Below are 11,347 nucleotides of genomic sequence, written 5' to 3'. Positions count from 1 at the left end.
GGGCCTGTGAAAGTCTCGTAAAAAGCTTACCATTAATGTATGAGCACGTTCAGGTGTTCTGAAGACAATCAAGTGCTTACAGTAGATAGCCAGTAACGGCATTTGTGCCACATTTTAGAGAGTGACCAAAATCCTTGCCTGGAGGATGAATAAACATACAAGAAATATGGTGACCAGTATCAGCCATGCCTCTTGCCGCTCGTCCCTCGTCGTCCCCCCAGGCACCTCAGGGGCACCCGCACCTCGTTGCAGGCCAAAGCACGGCACTCACCGCTGTTGTGTGCGTCTCAGGGGGCCCACTGCTCCTGCCCGCAGCCTCTCGTCTCCCTCAGGGTCGTCGGCGGTAAGCTGCAGCTCCTTGTTCCGCGGCCTGTGTTACCGGGCTCTCCTCCTCTGCCACTCTCATCCCAGAGGGCCCCGCCTCAGGTCCGGGCTCCGGTCTGCAATTCCAGGCCAGCCGTTGCCTCGTCACCGAGAGGCCCCGTCGGGCCTGGCCGCTGTCTCCCCACAGCCTCTTTCGGCTCCCCGTTGACAGCAATCCTCAAGGCAGGCGTCTGCTCCGGGGAAGCCCACCGCTCAGGCAGCGCCGACTCGGGGGCTTCTTCCCGCCGGGTCTACTGGCAGGTCGTGTCCCGCATCTCAGGGCAGCCCCGCTCTCAGCACAAAATGGCGGGCGCCGTCACTCACCCGCAGTCCGTCGGCAGCCCAGCGGCTCTCCACGCGGCCACCCCACAATCCGTCGGTCGCCACAGGCACCCCAGTAGCTAGGGCACGTCAAGCGCTCCTGGGGTCACGGATCAGTGCCCCAATTCTGCTAAAAAAAGGCTTAAAAAGGGCGGCGGGAGACCGGAGCTCAGCAGGAGCACGTCTCACCACATCGCCGCCTAAGCCACGCCCCCTAATACTATTTTTATTGAGAAGGTTTGAGTCCTCTGTTCTATATTTATTCATTTATTTTATTTATAGCATTTGTACAGCGAAACAGCTACCCGAAGTTTTCCGGCGCTAGGAGACGCAGAAGGATGAAAAGGAACGCTAGGCAGTAGAAAGAGAGGGAACTATTGATTAAAGAGCCACGTTTTTACGTCTTTACGAAATTTGGCATAGTGTTGTTCAGTGCGTAAAAATGATAGGGAAGAGAGTTCCAGAGTGAGGGAGCCAGATAGGAGAAAGACTGTCCACCCATTCTGACTCGTCTGATCCTAGGGATTTGGAATTTGTGCTGGTTAGAGGATTGTAGCAGACGGGGGGCAATATTGGTGTGCCAAGGCCTTTAAGTACTGAGGTGCTACACCAAAGTTAATCTTATGCATGCAACATAATGCTTTAAATTTGGCACGATTATTAATCCGAAGCCAGTGGAGGTCACGTAATGAGGCTGAGATGGCAGTTCTATTAGGGAGTTTGCAGAGCAATCGAGCCGCGGAGTTTTGTATAACCTGTAGCCTGTGTAATACTTCCTTACTTGCGCCCAGATATAACACATTTCCATAATCCAGTCGTGATGTTATGAGGGCATGGATTACAGTTTTTTGGGTAGGCAACGGAAGCATCCACAGGATTTTTCTCAACCATTTTAAAATGACGAAGCAAGTGGAGGCTACTTTGACCGCTTGTTGCCTAATTGTCAGTTGGTCATCGACCATGATGCCAAGGTTACGGGCGGATTGCACAGGAAGCGGGGGAGATCGCATCTGGGAAGGCCAATGTTGAGGGCCCCAGAGGGTTTTGTTGTGTCCGAAAAGGAGGAGTTCGGTTTTTCCGCCGTTAAGTTTTAATTTATTGGCGTGCATCCAGTCAGCAATGTTTGTTAACCCAGAACGGAGCGCAGAGGTGTTGTACTTAGTTTTGGCCAAAAGTGAGAAAATAATCTGGGTATCGTCGGCGTAAGAATATACCGTGAGCCCGGCTTGCTCAGCTATTCTAGCCAGAGGGCTGACATATATATTAAAGAGCAAGGGACTCAATATGGAGCCCTGAGGGACTCCATACTGAGAAACATGGACTTTGGAGCTAGAAGTAGGGGAAAAAACTTGGAAGGTCCTATTTAAAAGGAAGCTGGATAGCCACTTGAGTGCAAGACCAGTGATACCACAAGATTGGAGGGTGTTTAGGAGGATGGTATGGGAGACAGTATCGAACGCGGCACTTAAATCAAGAAGAATAAGTGCCACGGTTTCTCCTTTATCGACCTGTAGGCGGATATTTTCAGTGACACCCAGTAATGTTGATTCCATGGAAAATAATTACAAATAGGGGGTGGTGATGGACAGAGTATCTGAGTTAATCAGAACACTCCTACCCAGTCAACAGATCAGGGCTTGATCCATCACCGTTTTTTAGCTCACTGCACCATCCCAGTTCAGAACCTGGCTATATGCAAATTAGTCTGTCCCTGGCCCAGTGCATCATGGGAACAGGGCAGACCAAACTACCAAGCCAATTCTTCACTGGAAAGGAAACAAGCTTCTGGGGACCGGTTTCTGGCATTACAGCCGTCTTCGGCCCGGCTTGCTTGAATCCTGATGGTGCAATGAGCAAGGGACTCACGTCTGAGCATACCCTTCCACACTCATGGTGGCCAAAAAAATTACAAATAGGGGGTGGTGATGGACAGAGTATCTGAGTTAATCAGAACACTCCTACCCAGTCAACAGATCAGGGCTTGATCCATCACCGTTGTTTAGCTCACTGCACCATCCCAGTTCAGAACCTGGCTATATGCAAATTAGTCTGTCCCTGGCCCAGTGCATCATGGGAACAGGGCAGACCAAACTACCAAGCCAATTCTTCACTGGAAAGGAAACAAGCTTCCGGGGACCGGTTTCTGGCATTACAGCCGTCTTCGGCCCGGCTTGCTTGAAACCTGATGGTGCAATGAGCAAGGGACTCACGTCTGAGCATACCCTTCCACACTCATGGTGGCCAAAATAATTACAAATAGGGGGTGGTGATGGACAGAGTATCTGAGTTATTCAGAACACTCCTACCCAGTCAACAGATCAGGGCTTGATCCATCACCGTTTTGGCTTGGCAGTTCGGGCTGGACTGTTCCCATAAGGCACAGGGTCAGACTGATTTGCATATAGCCATGTCTGAACTGGGGTGGCTGAGTGAACTAAAGAATGGTGATGGATTAAACCCAGATCAGTTGACTGGGGGTGAGTGTTTGATTTGGTCAAACGCTCCGTCCATCATCCCCTTTTGTATCGCTTTGTTCGCCCTAAGTGTGGCAGGGTATACTCAGACGTGAGTCCATTGTTCACTTGGCCACTGGATTCTAGATAGCCTGGCTGATGAGGATTATGAATCCGAAACCGGTCCCAGGATGCTTGTTTCCGGTCCAGGGAAGTCATGGCTTGGCAGTTCGGGCTGGACTGTTCCCATAAGGCACAGGGTCAGACTGATTTGCATATAGCCATGTCTGAACTGGGGTGGCTGAGTGAACTAAAGAATGGTGATGGATTAAACCCAGATCAGTTGACTGGGGGTGAGTGTTTGATTTGGTCAAACGCTCCGTCCATCATCCCCTTTTGTATCGCTTTGTTCGCCCTAAGTGTGGCAGGGTATACTCAGACGTGAGTCCCTTGTTCACTTGGCCACTGGATTCTAGATAGCCTGGCTGATGAGGATTATGAATCCGAAACCGGTCCCAGGATGCTTGTTTCCGGTCCAGGGAAGTCATGGCTTGGCAGTTCGGGCTGGACTGTTCCCATAAGGCACAGGGTCAGACTGATTTGCATATAGCCATGTCTGAACTGGGGTGGCTGAGTGAACTAAAGAATGGTGATGGATTAAACCCAGATCAGTTGACTGGGGGTGAGTGTTTGATTTGGTCAAACGCTCCGTCCATCATCCCCTTTTGTATCGCTTTGTTCGCCCTAAGTGTGGCAGGGTATACTCAGACGTGAGTCCCTTGTTCACTTGGCCACTGGATTCTAGATAGCCTGGCTGATGAGGATTATGAATCCGAAACCGGTCCCAGGATGCTTGTTTCGGGTCCAGGGAAGTCATGGCTTGGCAGTTCGGGCTGGACTGTTCTAATAAGGCACAGGGTCAGACTGATTTGCATATAGCCATGTCTGAACTGGGGTGGCTGAGTGAACTAAAGAATGGTGATGGATTAAACCCAGATCAGTTGACTGGGGGTGAGTGTTTGATTTGGTCAAACGCTCCGTCCATCATCCCCTTTTGTATCGCCTTGTTCGCCCTAAGAGTGGCAGGGTATACTCAGACGTGAGTCCCTTGTTCACTTGGCCACTGGATTCTAGATAGCCTGGCTGATGAGGATTATGAATCCGAAACCGGTCCCAGGATGCTTGTTTCCGGTCCAGGGAAGTCATGGCTTGGCAGTTCGGGCTGGACTGTTCCCATAAGGCACAGGGTCAGACTGATTTGCATATAGCCATGTCTGAACTGGGGTGGCTGAGTGAACTAAAGAATGGTGATGGATTAAACCCAGATCAGTTGACTGGGGGTGAGTGTTTGATTTGGTCAAACGCTCCGTCCATCATCCCCTTTTGTATCGCTTTGTTCGCCCTAAGTGTGGCAGGGTATACTCAGACGTGAGTCCCTTGTTCACTTGGCCACTGGATTCTAGATAGCCTGGCTGATGAGGATTATGAATCCGAAACCGGTCCCAGGATGCTTGTTTCCGGTCCAGGGAAGTCATGGCTTGGCAGTTCGGGCTGGACTGTTCCCATAAGGCACAGGGTCAGACTGATTTGCATATAGCCATGTCTGAACTGGGGTGGCTGAGTGAACTAAAGAATGGTGATGGATTAAACCCAGATCAGTTGACTGGGGGTGAGTGTTTGATTTGGTCAAACGCTCCGTCCATCATCCCCTTTTGTATCGCTTTGTTCGCCCTAAGTGTGGCAGGGTATACTCAGACGTGAGTCCCTTGTTCACTTGGCCACTGGATTCTAGATAGCCTGGCTGATGAGGATTATGAATCCGAAACCGGTCCCAGGATGCTTGTTTCCGGTCCAGGGAAGTCATGGCTTGGCAGTTCGGGCTGGACTGTTCCCATAAGGCACAGGGTCAGACTGATTTGCATATAGCCATGTCTGAACTGGGGTGGCTGAGTGAACTAAAGAATGGTGATGGATTAAACCCAGATCAGTTGACTGGGGGTGAGTGTTTGATTTGGTCAAACGCTCCGTCCATCATCCCCTTTTGTATCGCTTTGTTCGCCCTAAGTGTGGCAGGGTATACTCAGACGTGAGTCCCTTGTTCACTTGGCCACTGGATTCTAGATAGCCTGGCTGATGAGGATTATGAATCCGAAACCGGTCCCAGGATGCTTGTTTCCGGTCCAGGGAAGTCATGGCTTGGCAGTTCGGGCTGGACTGTTCCCATAAGGCACAGGGTCAGACTGATTTGCATATAGCCATGTCTGAACTGGGGTGGCTGAGTGAACTAAAGAATGGTGATGGATTAAACCCAGATCAGTTGACTGGGGGTGAGTGTTTGATTTGGTCAAACGCTCCGTCCATCATCCCCTTTTGTATCGCTTGATTCCTTGGAAAAGCCTGCCCTAAAACCGGACTGGGAGTTGTGAAGGACATTATGCATCTCCGCAAAGTTGGTAAGCTGGACGTTAATATGCTTCTCCAGGATTTTCGAAAGAGTAGGGAGAAGGGAGATAGTGCGGAAGTTAGATGGTACCTCTGGGTCCGAGTTTGCTTTTTTCAACAGGGGCACAATCATGGCATGTTTCCAGGCTGCCGGGACTTTAGCTTCGGATAAAGAAGTATGAATGAATGAGTACAAGCTTGTATAGCGCATGGCTACCCGGAGGCATCCCAGCGCTTTAGACCAAAACAGGTAACCACCCAAGTATTCAATAACTTCATAATTAAATTAAGTGTGGAATGATTCAAAGTTTGAAAAACTGAAGGGGGGAATGGATCCTTAGGGGACCCTGATTTGATGCTACTCAGGATGTTACGAAATGTAGTAGCATCAAGTAGAGTCCATTTATTTAGGCCAATGCTATTATAAGTTAATGTGGTTTCCTGAGGGGGATGTTTGTTTGGGAGACCATCGGCTGGAGAAGTTGTTAAGGTAGGAGCCTGTTTATCAAAATCCACATAAATAGTAGCGATTTTGTTGACAAAGAAATCCGCAAGATCATCACATTGTTTAGAGTCGAGGTAAGGGGGTTTAGACTGACAGGCGGCACCAGAGAGTTCTTTGACAACTTTAAAAAGTACTTTGGGCTTCTAAGATAGTTAGATTGGCGTGCTCGGCCCGAGCGTTGTTACAGAGCAGATGGTAATTTCTGAGGACTGATTTGTACAAAGATTTAATTTTAGGGTCATAGTATTTGCGCCAATGTCTCTCTAGGTTTTTACATTTGGTTTTTTCTTGTTTGAGTGTCTCAGAGAACCACGGAGCAAGAGGGTAATGATTGTTGTATTTATTTTTAGACAGAGGTAGGCAGGAGTCAATAGATGAGCTAAGCCAGTGATGGATGACAGCTTCTTTATCCAAAGTAGTAATGGAAGCTACTGGTCTGGTGTTCTCAAGGCAGAGGTTAAATTTGTCTACATCCAAGTTTTTCCAATTTCTGCCGTTACTGGACCCGGGTGGGAATAAAGAATTTTTCAGAGGTTGCTCATATTTAATTTGGAATTCGATCAAGAAATGATCGGACCAGCGAATAGGGATGGCAGGTTTGCATAAAACGGTGGTGAGGTTAGAAAAGATCGGATCAAGCAAATTGCCTGCTTTATGCGTGGGACCAGAGTTATGGAGGGTGATATTCAGAGCAGCTAAGTCCGCAATAAGATTGACACTAGTAGGTTGGGAGTTATCGTTAAGGTGTATGTTGAGGTCACCCATGATCAAGAAGTTGGTAGCCTGAAGTAAAAGCTGGGCGATGCGATCAGGGAATGAGGCAGCCCAGGAACTGACTGGTCCTGGGGGGCAATAGATAAGAGCTCCTGAAATGGTGAAATTAAGTGAGAGCAACAATTTAAAAAGACCAGCTTCACAGACAGGGAAGTCAAGATCATCCCATTTACATTTATAGTTATTTTTAAAAATGATTGCTATACCTCCTTCTTTGCCAGCATGGTTTCTACCCAGAAAGGTGTAGTTTGGGGGAGAGCAATAGCAATATCTGGGCCGGAACTATCACTTAGCCATGTCTCGGTAAGAAAGACAGCATCTGGTTGAGAGCCAGAGAGTAGATCATAGATGTCTCTTTTATGTCTTTGAAGTGATCTACATTTGAGGCTAAAGAAGGTAAATTCTGAGAGATTTGTCGCATTTTTATTCAGATGACAGGTCTGTGCAGGATCTACAATGCTCTTTTTCATATTGGATATGGAAGGTGATATGGGAAAGCCACAGCCATAACAGTGTAGAGGGCTTAGATCACAATTCAGGGGAACATCATACGTTCAGTAGCTGTACCGGAGGGACAGAAGGGCCTCACGCGTGTATTTAAGAGGACCGTGCTGAAATTGAGCAGGGGTTCTGGCCCCAGGCCCCTTCTGGCCGCAGACGGGTGCAGACGGGCTTGCCTCTGCCGCGCCATCGGCGCGCCCGCTGTGCGTGGGCGTTGAGGAAGTCATTTAGTACTCTGTGGCCAGTGTAGCCCAGTGTAGCCCGCAGCACTAGACCGCCGACCTCCACTCCCCCAAGTTGGCGCCCGTGAAAGAGATCCCACGTCCCCAGTCAGCCCTCAATCGGCCGTATGGAGAACGCGGGACCTGCAGGGGAAGCGAGTGCAGCAGGTGAGATTTATTTATTTATTTATTTATTTGAATCCTCATTTCACCATTGGCAAACACAAATGAACACTAAAAGCCCTAGTTGTGTCCTGGGCACCTCGGGCTGAAGTTGTTGCTTATGCCTTAGGCCGGCCCGGCCTGCCCATTTTGTCCAGGGCATGGTGTAATCATAGGACCCAGAGGCTTTAGACCAACCTCATTTCTTTTCCCCACTCTAACAAGGGATCCCACACCATACTATTTACATTTTGTGTAATGCCAGCTTCAAGGCGTGCCATTCTCAATATAGCTCTAAGCCAATTCTCGTACAGGGGGGGGGGGCTCGGGTCTTTCCAGATCTTACAAATCTCTCTGCGGGCAACAAGAAGAAGGTTAAAAAATAGAGCCACCTGTGTTTCCCCAAATCTACAAACAAAATCTGTGCCTAACCCAAAAAAAATTCTAACTGTGTTCAACTTAATCTTAACCTTATAAATGCCCTCCAAAGCTCTCTCTACATTGGCCCAGAAAAGATCTAAACTGGGACATTCATAAAACATATGGATGTTGTCGACCTCCAGTAAACCACATCTAGGGCAACAGCATGGTGAAGAGGCAAACTTAGATATCTTTTTGGGGGTGTAATATAACCTGTTTAAGACAAAAACATGTTTTTTCTTAAGAGAAGCAGTCCTAACAAATCTGTAAAGATAGTGGAGAGATGTTTCGTATAGTGTGCTTGAAGCAGCCTCTAAGGGAGATGACTTCCAAACAGTATGCAATGGTGGTATATGCCCTTCCTCAACCTCAAGCATACTTCTATACCAATAACCCACTTCTTTTTTCTTATACCCAGGTGTTAAAAGGGCGGATTCAATGGCCCAATTGCCACAGATGTTAGGCTTCTCTACAGAAAACCAAGAACAAAGTTGTATATATTTGAATCTGGAGAAAGAATCTCCAATCTTTAGCCTCAGCACCTCCCAAGGAAGAACCCCATCCGATGTTACCAGGTCAGACCACACTGTTATGCCAGCCCTTTTGATAGGAATGGAGAGACTGTCTTTAAGGCATATTGGTAAACCCGGGGAATCCCAAATTGGAGCTAGGTCAGAGTAATATTTTATGCCCCATCTTGCCTTAACTCTGGTCCAAACTAAAAAGGCAATTTTCAAAACCTTTAGACGTACCTTTTTATAGAACTTTGGTGCCCCAAACTTGTACAAGAACCCGGGCCCTCCCCCTTCCTGACGAGCCATAATCCCCAAGATCTTTGGGGAAAGTGCAGCAGGTGAGATGACAGAAAAATATATTTTAAAATGAGCAAAGAATTACAATTTAAAAATGCGTCCCTATGATTCCCGGCTTTCCGCCTCAGGAATCACTCTAGTAATGAGCGCTGGCGTTCTGGGCTCTGTAAGCACTCTATGGCCAGTGTAGCCCAGTGTAGCCTGCAGCACTAGCCCACTGACCTCCACTCCCCCAAGATGGCGTCCGTGAAAGAGATCCCACGTCCCCAGTCAGCCCTCAATCGGCCGCATGGAGAACGCGTGACCTGCAGGGGAAGCGAGTGCAGCAGGTGAGATGACAGAAAAAGATATTTTAAAATGAGCAAAGAATTACAATTTAAAAATGCGTCCCTATGATTTCCGGCTTTCCGCCTCAGGAATCACTCCCATAACTAATATACACAACATGCCAGGGGTGAGCGGCTGTGTGTCAGTTTCTTACTTGCATGGGGATGAGAAATGATCTTGCCCTGGACACAGCAGGCACATATTAGCACACTTTGATGTTGTTTTGCCTTGCTGACTCTCCACGCTATTGAAAGTCTTCCTCAATTACAGCACGTGAGCTGAATGCTTGTGAAAGATTAGCCTGTGTTATGGATATTTGTTCCTGAGCAAAGCACTTTTCGTCTAATTTAAATTATGTTTGTAGAGTAAGGCAGATTAAGTTTTATTTATTTAACTGTCTTATAAAGCGAATTGGCATACAATTTATTGCTTGTGTGGTTTAATAGACCATACTATGTCAGTATTCAATTTATCTCCATTTTGATACATAATGAATATAAACTTTTATAGAATTCTGGAGTGTGCTTGCTTTTCTGGTTGGACGCCGGCTGGTGGTTCTAACAATGTAAGGAAATTAAGGACAAGGCGGTATTATAAATGCTTTGAATGGAGAGGAGCAGAACCAAGCAGTGCAGGGCCAGACTGGCCGGAGGGGGCACCCCGGGGGTTTCCCCGGTGGGCCGCCAGGGTGGGGGCTGTTTTCGGGCCCCTGGGGGGCGTTTTTGTTATCGGGGGTCAGCAATATCGGCCCCCTGTAACAAAATTGGCCGAAACCCACCCTAGCAAACAGCTCGGCTGCACTGCCCTCCCTCCCAGGGGGTCCAGCCGAGCCATTTGCCAGGGCCAGTTTTGGTTCCCAGTCCGGTCCTGAAGCAGTGGCAGGGCCGGACTGGGAACTCAAAGAAGCAGCCCTCGCAGTTATAGTCGAACCAGCCCCGTGGAGAGGGGGGAAGGTAAGTAAGTGTGAAGAACTGCTGCTTTTGTCACGTGGGGCTGATTTGCACCACCACTGCAAAACTGGCCCCCAGTAACAACAAGCATTTGCAATGCAATAGGTATCGCATTATTAAAGTTTGAGATATTGGCATTGCTAACAATAATGCAACACTAATAGCTCAAACATTCAGTAATGGAATGGAATAGCTGAAGAGATATGCCACATGCCACTGGCGAACGGAGGGATTTATTTTAGTCCACTACTACAGGTCCCAACTAGTTACATACTACAACCACTTCTTGAGATCTCACAATGACAATCATATATGGGATGATATTAACTAAGTTCATCCCAGCTGATCTCTCCACCATTGCTCTCTTTATCCTATGCCTGCTCAAGACTGTTAACTTCAACCAAAATATCTCAGAATTGACAACACAATGCAGTAACCAGCTAAGTCTGTCAGTGCTGAAAACAATGAACTGTGCACCATTTCACTGGAGTCTAAAACTAATGTTAATAAACTATTGTGTAACGATTTCCAAAAGGCGTGCTTCACTGTCCCCCATTGTGATTCTATGGTATGCTGACGCTTACGGCAATAGCACAACGTTTGAAGACAACTAAACACCAAATTTTAATTTTAAAAAAATCCAAACTAACACTGAGACCATAGCTCATGTATTGCTGGTTTTGTAAACAGCTGATAAAATACTTCAATGAGGAGTATCGCATACCAGAGGATACCATATTGGCTTTTCAGTTTTCGAAACACAAGCTTACCCTAATGTGCAGGCCACACCGTGTATGGAAATCCAAGACCGGCGACGAATGGAAGGCTGAGTACTGGAGCTACACAATTCCATCAGGCAGCAAAAAAACGCACCAAAATTTCACGTCAAGGATGAGATGCCGCATGAAGTATAAGCGGGTGAACAGAAGTCCCCCAGGAGAAAAAATGTTTACAAATTAATTTCTCAAATATTTATGCTGGTTTATTTCCTAAATATGGCATTGGGTATAAAAAGCATAACATTTAATAAAGTTAACTTTTAAGAAAAGCTAAAAAAAAAACACAAACCTGGCTGCTTCAGGCGTGCGTGCGCGGT

This window comes from Lissotriton helveticus, chromosome 4_1 (assembly GCF_964261635.1).
Source record: "Lissotriton helveticus chromosome 4_1, aLisHel1.1, whole genome shotgun sequence".
NCBI lineage: Eukaryota > Metazoa > Chordata > Amphibia > Caudata > Salamandridae > Lissotriton > Lissotriton helveticus.
Note: the sequence above shows the minus strand (reverse complement) of the source record.